At 50.3% G+C, this 9,851-nt stretch overlaps 1 pseudogene; it reads left to right on the forward strand.

Moving 5' to 3' along the window:
• The first annotated feature begins 45 nt into the window (after positions 1-45).
• On the forward strand, positions 46-9,442 carry LOC108237107 (annotated as a pseudogene).
• The last annotated feature ends 409 nt before the right edge of the window (positions 9,443-9,851 follow it).

The following is a 9,851-nucleotide window of genomic DNA, read 5'->3' on the forward strand; positions in this document are numbered from 1 at the left end:
GCTCTGTTTAAATAAAACCAGAAAATGAAGAGTCAGTGAGGATTTGATGTCTTAGAATAATTAATTAGGGGGCTGTGGTAGCTCGGTGGTCAATGCCATGGTCTTGTAATCCCAAAGCTGCAGGATTAAACCCAAGTTGAGGCAGGAGGGGGAATCTGGCGTAAAACAATTGTCAAATCTTTCGTAAGAGTTTGCTCGCTGTGGCAACGCCTGAAGAAGGGGGCAGCTGAAAGAAGAACATTAATTCATTGACTGGATTCCTCAGGCTTCTTGAAATAAAAATATATCTGAATGTAATTAACTTATTGATGGAAATTTCTTCTGTGCTTTCACCTAAAAAAGAGAAATAAATAGCATAAAGACAGCAGCTCCAAGCACAGAACCCTGTGGAACTCCATAACTAATTTAGGCCTGTGGGACAGATTCATCATTTCTGTGAACAAACAGGATCAAGAGCAGGTCTCCTAAATGAAGGTTTAGTTACAGAAACCCTAAAAGTCTGAGGAACTGAAACCAGCCTGATCAGATAGAAGATCAGATAGAAAATATGAGGGTTATTAACGGTATAGCTCTGGCAACTGACAGGAAGTTTTTTGTTGTTGTCCGACACTGACATCTAGTGGCGGACATATGAAATGCAGCAGGAGGAGCTTCTTTAAATTCCTGCTGCACAGGAAAGGTGGACAACAGGAGGCTGTCCGGGCCTTACCTTTCAGAGGAGACACATTCAAATTTGGTTTTAGAGGACAACACAGCATGTCTTCCTGTCAGTTCTTCGGCGGTGAGCGCTACAGGGATCATTTTAAACCAGGTGAGGAGACGAGGCTCAGAGAGAGAACATGATGTAACCTCTCAGCCCGGATTATGGGAGGTAAAACCAGCCGGCTCTTAATGTTTCCCTTTAAGGGCCTGTTCTGTGCTTGTTGTGGAGGTTGAAGAAGTCTTTTCAAGTCTTTCAAATTTAATGATGTAAACATTGCTTGGTGGAGCAACATGAGTGATAGCATAAACCTGGAAATTAAAAGCAGCTGGACAATGATTAAAGGCAGCAATCCTTCAGTTTTGTTAGTGTAGAAGCCATTAAAAGAGTTTAAAAAAACTGGTTAATATTTATCCTAAAACTTGTGCTTTAATAAATGATTAAAATTAAAGAACATTTTTAAGTCAAGCTCTAAAGTTTGGCTATTATTTAGTGTGATTTTTTTTTGTTAATATGAGTAATGAACCTTTTCCATCCTTCCGTAGGAGTGTATGTTTGCTCCCAGTGTCACCACCCTCTGTTCTCCAGTCGGTCCAAGTTTGCTCACTCGTCTCCCTGGCCAGCCTTCACGGACACTGTCAGAGAGGACAGCGTCACGAAGATGATGGAGACTCTCACTGCCTACAAGGTTCTCACCCGCGGCCGAGAGAAGAGAAGAGCGAACAAGACAGGAAGAGGAAGTCTCAGTAGTTTTTTTTTTTTTTTTTTACAGGTTCTGTGTGGACGGTGTGGCAGCGGGCTGGGACACGAGTTCCTGAGCGATGGTCCGGGGGAAGGAACATCGCGCTTTTGAATTTTCAGCCACTCGCTCAAGTTTGTCCCCGACGAAGGTATCACGCTCTTCCACCCTCCTCGTATGCAGTCACACGGCCTTAGTTCTGAGGTTTTCTCCGGCTGAAAAAAAAGGACGATAATAGTAATACCGTTAGGCATTCTACATTTGGTTATTCAGTCCCCGAACACGCTCTACATCCATCCATACTTCCAGCTGTCACTGTGCAAGATGTGGGGAGGGGGGGGGGACACCCTGGACAGGTCGCCAGTCCATCACACACAGAGACAAACAGCCATTCACGCTCTCACCTAGCTACGATTTAGAGTTACCAGTTAATTGGGTTTTTTGTTTTGGCTTGGGGGACAAAATGGTCCCCTTTATAAATAACTGTGTTAACTTGGATGGCTTCCTGTTCCATTTGCAACTAGAGAGCTTCAGAAGCCCGTCCAAAAACAGATTCAGGTCTTACTGTCTTATTCACTGTGCTAGGAAATTTTAAAATTTCCCCTCATGTCACATCTTGGTGACTCCCTTGTCATGAAGTGACCTGGAACCCTTCTCAACCTATCGCACTCTTTCACATGAGCCTGATATGGCCCCCTGAGGACCTCACCGAGACCCCCTCGAGGTCCGTCCACCTTCTGGTTGATCTCGTTTCGCCCCAGCAAGGCGTCCTCCAGACTGAAAGTTGCGCCTCAGCGTGGTCGCCCCTTCAGCCAGAATCGGTCACATTTGACGGTTAGGCTCTTGTTAACTTTTCCTGCCCTGTCCTCCAACCGTGGTCCGGAAGACGCAAGGGGGGAGGGACGCCTCCTCCAGGGCCGAAGTAGCAATACTTCGGAGTTAACTCCCCAGTGTCGGACGAACCACACGGTAGCACCAAGGTGGTTTTCAGGAGAGCTTAAGTTTATTTTTGGTTCGGCAATAAACTGTACGCCACTGCCCCGGTCGCCGCACTCACACTCTCACCGCCATTCGCCGTTTTTTTCTTCTTCTAGCTCTTTCCCCGCACATGCCAAATCACGCCTCACACACAGCGCCCCCTTTGTCACCGGAGGAGCGCTGCTACACCTCTCACTCACCCGCACACAACATGCACTTTCCGCAACACTACCCCCACTCTGGATGGCAATTAAACAATAATTCCACTCCAGCCTCACAACGCATAAACTGAGTCACAGTCCCCATAGCTAACAGGAGATAACGTTGTCAATTATTATTACATTCAGATTAAGTGCAGCGCCATAACACATATCAAAGTGACAATCAGCTCATTCATGGCGACCGGGCAGGACAATAACCGACCCTTAGCAGGTACAAAAACATACAACAAAACTTTCAGATAAACAATTCGCTCTTCAGGTAACTTTCTGTGAATATCAAACAAAAGAGCATCAATAAAGAAAACAGATGCGGCCTCGTTGAACAGTTAACTTTGCAGGACATCAGAACATCTGGAACCTTAAATTGTGTCCATGGTCTTACTTGGAACTATCCACTCGCCGTACCGGTCCGGTGCTCTGCGCCTACGCCTGGACCTTTGAACCGGCGGACCCGGAGGAGTTGTATGTCCCACCGCACCCCCACCATCCTCATGGCTGACATGGGAAGGGGAGGATGGAACAAACACACCCGGACCGGCGTCCGACGCAGTTGAGCCAGCCAGCAGGGAACAACCAGCGCTTCCACTGGGCACATCAGAAAACAAACCCTGCAGATCCAGGTCACGGTCTGCTGAGTCCTCGTCCAGGGTTGGTGGTGGAATCTCAGTAGGCTCCCAGTGTTGACTGTGGTCCTGGACCCATGTGTTGTCCAAGGGCTCCCGGCTGCAGTAGAGCTTCAGCTGGTCATGGTGGAGGACTTTCACCTTGGACCTTGGGTTCTTCTGTATCCGATAAACTAAGTCGTCCAGTTGGCCTAGAACGAAGAACGGTCCCTCATTTGACGGGAGGAACTTCTTGACTTTGTCCTTAACATGACGTGTCCCTTTGATAAGGTACCACACAGGGTCTCCAACCTTATATTGTGTGCGGCAACAGTTTTTGTCATACTGTCTCTTTGCTCGCATGACTGAGTCCCCCAGGGCTTCTCTAGCGATTTGGTGAGCCAGCTCCAACCGTTCCCTCATCTGCTGCACATACTCAGGAGCAGTGGGTTGATGATCTGGATCTGGAGGCAAACCCGCGACAAGGTCCACTGGTTCGCTTACTTCTCGGCCAAACATCATGAAGTTTGGAGAGAAACCTGTCGCACTGTGTTTGGTTGCCCTGTAGGCCATAACAGCATAGGGAATCATCAGGTCCCAATCCCAATGACAGCATGCTGCGGTGGTAGCGAGGATCTTTTGAAGGGTGGCGTTGAAACGCTCAACCTGACCATCTGACTGCGGTCTAAATGGGGTTGTACGAGTCTTGTCGATCCCCAACAAACTACACATCCCTTGGAACACCTCAGACTCGAAGTTGCGCCCCTGGTCACTGTGTAGTGCTTGAGGGATTCCGCAGCGGCACACCCACTCACTAGCAACAATGCCAGCAACAGTCACAGCTCGTTCGTTTGGAATGGGAAATGCTTCAGTCCACTTTGTAAAGTAGTCTTGAATCACAAGGACATAGCGATTTCCACGTTCAGTCTCATTTAGTGGGCCCATAATGTCAAGTGCAATGCGCTCCATAGGAGCTCCTACCTTGACGGTCCCCATAGGGGCTTGCGGTGTCTTCTGGGGACGAGCCCTTGATGCACAGCTGGTACAGGTTTTACACCAGAGGGCCACATCCTCTCTCATGTGGTACCAGTAGTATCGGGTTCTTAATCTGGTCAGGGTCCGCTCTACACCAAAATGTCCACCCACTGGCCCCTCATGCATCTGTCTCATCACGTCTAGTTGCAGTTTACGTGGCAGCACAATTTGTGGGTAGAATTGGGTGTCATCCAGGCAATAGAACCGACGGACCAGAACTCCATCTCGGAAGTAGAGTCGTTTCCATTGAGTCCAGTACGTCTTAGTGGCTGGACTCTGGACTGCACGGCGAGACAACAGACCATGGGGGGCGTTCATCGCTGGCCTTCATCCAGCTACATATGGGTGCAATGTCCACATCAGACTCCTGGGCCTGGCTCAGCTCCCCCATGGTCCAGCCATGAAACAAAACAGCTGTATTCGGAGTCCTAGCCACATATATTTTCTCAGTCGATTTCGGAGTGCATCCATCAGTTTGGACATTCTGGTCCAATTTGTCTGTATTGGTGAATATGTTTTCTTCTAACGTCTCTGTGTCTGCTATGAGGGCGTTTTGACTTACCCCCACTGGACAAACCGCTGTGGTGGATGGTCGATCCTCTACCCCCACTGAACTCAGCATCAGGGAGCTGGTGTCGGAGTTCAACTCACACTGGACAGCCTGATGGTTGACGGTCTTGAGCGGTGTGGAAGGCTTCTGCACTTTACATGGGCAGGACTGGCGACAGGGTCTCCTGGAGAGGCTGTCAGCAATGGTGTGGTGTCGGCCTGGCCGGTGGACAATCTCAAAGTCGTATTCAGCCAGCTTCTCAAGCCATCGAGCTAACTGTCCTTCTGGCTCTCTCATTCTGGTCAACCAGCGCAGACTACTGTGGTCGGTACGCACCTTAAACGGCCGGCCGAGGAGATACTGACGAAAATGGGACGTAAAGTCCACTATGGCCAGAAGTTCACGCCTTGTTGTGCAGTAGTTCTGTTCAGGCCTTGCCAGCTTGCGACTGCCATAAGCCAGCACTCGTTCCACACCGTCCTGCATTTGCGACAGTACAGCACCGATGCCAGTGTCACTTGCATCAGTGTCGAGTATCATTTCACCGCAGTCCAGGGGATAACCGAGAATGGGGGCTGAGGTGAGGCGACTCTTTAACTCGTCAAAAGCAGCCTGGTGCTCCTCACGCCACTGGAAACGAGCATTTTTCTTGGTTAGGTTATGGAGGGGTTCAGCAATAGATGCAAAGTCTTTCACAAATCGGCGATAGTACGAGGCCAAACCAAGGAAACGCCGGACCTCCTGAATGGATGATGGTGTGGGCCACATCTGGACTTTGCTGGGGTCTGTAGCCACACCATTTTCAGACACTACGTGACCAAGGTAGGCCACCTGGCGGCGGAAAAGACAGCATTTGGCAGGTTTTAATTTCAGGTTAGCTTGTTGGAGTCTGTAAAACACCTGACCAAGCCGCTGCAGCATCTCTGATGCATTCCTCGCCAGCACGATGATGTCGTCCAAGTAGACCAGGCAGGTTTCCCACTGCATGCCAGCCAAAACACGGTCCATTAGCCACTGGAATGTCGCCGGGGCGTTGCATAAACCAAACGGCATGACATTCCACTCAAAAAGGCCTGTCCTGGCACAGAAAGCAGCTGCTTTGCGTGCTCTTGGCGTCAGCTCCACCTGCCAGTAACCCGAGGTAAGGTCCAAAGTGCTGAATCATCTGGCAGTAGATAGTGTATCCAGCGTGTCCTGTATGCGGGGCAGGGGATACGCATCCGATATGGTTCGTTCATTGAGGGCCCTATAATCAATGGAGAGCCGGTAGGTACCATCCTTTTTACGTACCATAATTATGGGCGAGGCCCAACTGCTGTGGCTGCTTTGGGCGAGACCGTTCTGTCGGCTGTCGCGTATCTGCTGGTCGGCACATTGCTGCTTGTCTCTCGCCATTTTACGTGGAGGTTGTTTGATCGGGGCACCTGGACGGAGTACAATATCATGCTGAACCAGGTTGGTTCGGCCCAGGTCAGCAGGCCCTGTGGAGAATACATGCCCATAAGTAGAAAGCAAACGTTTAAGTTGGACTCGCTCATCATTGTTGAGGTCTCCAGAGCTCTGAGCGTAGAGCTCCTCCAGGTGCGGAGGCACCACAGGAGCGCTGACCGGTGGATCTGCGGCTGACGAGTCACAGGGGGGCTGCATGGCTTCAGCTGGCTGAAGGAGACCGGCCATGGATCCTGCTTTAATGGTCACAGCTTTATTCCCAGGATTAAACAGGCGAAGGGGAACCACTTTGGAAGTCTGGGGATGAACTAAGACTCTGGCGAGGAGCACTTTGTGTTTCTCAATAAAACCTTTGGTGGGGCTAAGCATCATATCACTGCGGGCTGGCCCACTTAGATGCACACTGCCCTTCACTACATACTCCTGTCCAGGTTCCACTAGCACAGTTCTGGAAATTTTTACTGCAAGTGACTTCGGGTTTAATTCAGGTTGGTAGTAGGGCACTTCTTCACCAAACAGGATGATACGGTGTTTGCCGAAATCGAGGCGGGCCTCAGCTTGTGTGAGGAACGGGTGCCCCAACAGCACTTCTTGCCCTGCTATATCTGCTACGAGGAAATCCGCATCCAGCTGACGGTTGTTGATGCTGACAGGTAACTGGATCTCACCCAGTACTGGCACATCTATAGGTCCCACCCCCAGTAAAGTCTCAACAGTTGATGAGCGCAGAGGAGGTCTCCTGTCAGGGTGGATAGAATTATAGTAGCGCAGCGGCAACACATTTCTCCCCGCCCCACTGTCCAACACAGCACACACCTCCACTTCATAGAGTCCAATGCAAATACTCATTTCCTGGCTTTGGCCTTTCAGATGGAGCCCAGTTGGTTCTTGAAAATCGCAGGCGGAGCCATCAGCCATCAAAGCCCTTGTAGTCTTGTGTGGAGAGGGGCATTGCTTCTGGATATGACCCCACCCTTGACAGTTATGGCAACGGACTCTCCCCTTTGTAGCACTTTGGCGGCTATTAAAGCCAGAGGATGTGTGTGTGTTGAACCGATGTGGTGTAGAACTGGTTGAAGATGTAGTTTTAATAACACTTTCATGCTTGTCGTTGGCTCTGACCACAGCAGCTCGGGGCCGTCGTTCGATCATGCTGCGGGTTCCTGGCTGCATGGCACTGGTGACATAAGCTGCAGCCCGTTTGGTGGTCTCGTGAGCATGAGCTATCTCATATGCATGGGCAAGTGTGGCTGGTTGTTGCTCTAATAGCTTCTGAACAATTTCTGCATCACCCAGACCGTTTGTGAAAACTTCAACACCAATAGAGTCCTGTTCAGCTTCTGCTCTGTCCCCATAAGCCACCACCACTTTCCCATAAATATCGTCTCTGAAAGCATGCAGAGCCTCTCCATGTTTTCGTACTCGCTGCCTCAGTTCCACTGCAACCGCGGCGGCATGGTCAGAAGATGGGCCGTATGCAGTTTCCAGCTCGTCCACCAGGCGGCGGTAGTTCCACTTGGAGGAGCGGGGATTTCTGTGAACAATGGCCCCTGCTGCGCCAACCAGGCAGAACTTCAGCTGTACTGTCATTGTCTTTTCAGACCAGTGGTTCGCTTCGGCACAGCTCTCAAACCTGTGCAGGAATTCTTTCCACGGTGTGGTGCCATCATATTGTCCCGGACGTAAAGTGGGGACTCTCTCTCTAGGATCTCCATCCTCATCACTATCGGATAGCTGCGGCAACATGAAACGGGTTTTATTCGTTTTTATTCGGGACTGGGGGCGTGCAGGGGTTTGCTCATAGCTCATAGTTCCAGTTCGATTATGGGAAGGAGTACACTGCGCGGCAGGAAATGTCACCGGGTGAAATGGGGCCGATGGCGTGCTGTGTACAAAGCTCCGCATATGAGCAGAAGTAAACGGGTTTGCGTCCGGATAGTTATCTTGGAGAGCGGGGGCTGGGTGGTACTGTATGCCGTTGTCTGTATTCCCCCCATAGGCATAAACTTGACTCTCGGCATCAATGAACGGGTTCGTGGAGCTAACCAGTAGCTGAGCGGGGCCGCGGTGCGGCGCAAACATGTCCCCTCCTTTAGCGTATGAGCTAACACAGCTTTCATCACACAGAAAAGGGTTGTAATGTCCACATTTCCCCACAGTCACATCTTCGGTAGCTTTCCTACATTCTGCACCCTCTGAGGACATGTCCAACGTCATAAACGGGTTGGAATAGTCTGTTTCAAAGCCCTAGTTTTCACGGGGTTGGCGGGCGGCGGCGTCCATCTCGCGGGCACTTAGCAACGGGCTAGTTAGCAGTCCTTCGGCTTTATCGCGAGCCGCTGTTATCTCTCCTTTCGCAGTGCTCACCACTCGTCTTTCACAGCGAAGAGGTCCCTTTCGTGGTCGCCAGTGTTAACTTTTCCTGCCCTGTCCTCCAACCGTGGTCCGGAAGACGCAAGGGGGGAGGGACGCCTCCTCCAGGGCCGAAGTAGCAATACTTCGGAGTTAACTCCCCAGTGTCGGACGAACCACACGGTAGCACCAAGGTGGTTTTCAGGAGAGCTTAAGTTTATTTTTGGTTCGGCAATAAACTGTACGCCACTGCTCCGGTCGCCGCACTCACACTCTCACCGCCATTCGCCGTTTTTCTTCTTCTAGCTCTTTCCCCCGCCCATGCCAAATCACGCCTCACACAGCGCCCCCTTTCTAACCGGAGGAACGCTGCTACACCTCTCACTCACCCGCACACAACATGTACTTTCCGCAACACTGTTGCACATTTCTGCTTGTACTGACACATAAAGGGCCACTCCAAAAAGTTTGGTTTTTTACGTTGCCGGGTACGGTCTTGTTTGAGCACCCAGTTGTGACGCTGCCACCACCATGCATAACAACCTTGCTGGGGTATATGTATATATATATAATTTTATTTTATTTATTCTCTTGCCTCCTTCCAGGGAAGGACAGTCAGTAAAGAGCGAGTGAAGGCATGCTGGATCTGCTGCTCGGTACCGGCCAGGTGAAACGGGTTCGGGGTCAGCGGGTGACGTGGACGGGGGGAAAGTCCTGAGAGGGACGCCCTCTCTGCCGAAGGGTCGCTGACCAGTCTGGACCGCACCTTCCGCAAACACTTCTCTCCAAAAATAAAAATAAAAACATTGCCACAAAATTCTTTCCGATTCCTCACATTTTTTTTTTTCCTCCACAGCCCAAAACCCACCAGTTACCGCTGCTGTAAAACTGTAACTACCACTCATATCAGCATGCTCACTGTTTATTTTTGGTTTTCATCTATGCACCGAGGCTGGTTCGATTTATTTTAAGAGAGATTACAAATGCACCACAGGAGGATTTACTGGATCTGAACTCATTCGTGTCTGTTCGGGCAAAGCGCGGATAAGACCACCTTTGAGTGTCTGAAATGTCCGTGGAAACGACCGACGGAGTTACAGCAGCCGAAGTCTCCAGCGTATGACGTATTAAATAGCCTCAGATTTGAGCAGGTCATGTTTTTCTATACCTGTACTGGTTACAGTGACCTGGTGTTGTATCCCTCAAGTATAAAAGTGTGCTTTTA

Source organism: Kryptolebias marmoratus, linkage group LG17 (genome assembly GCF_001649575.2).
Source record: "Kryptolebias marmoratus isolate JLee-2015 linkage group LG17, ASM164957v2, whole genome shotgun sequence".
NCBI lineage: Eukaryota > Metazoa > Chordata > Actinopteri > Cyprinodontiformes > Rivulidae > Kryptolebias > Kryptolebias marmoratus.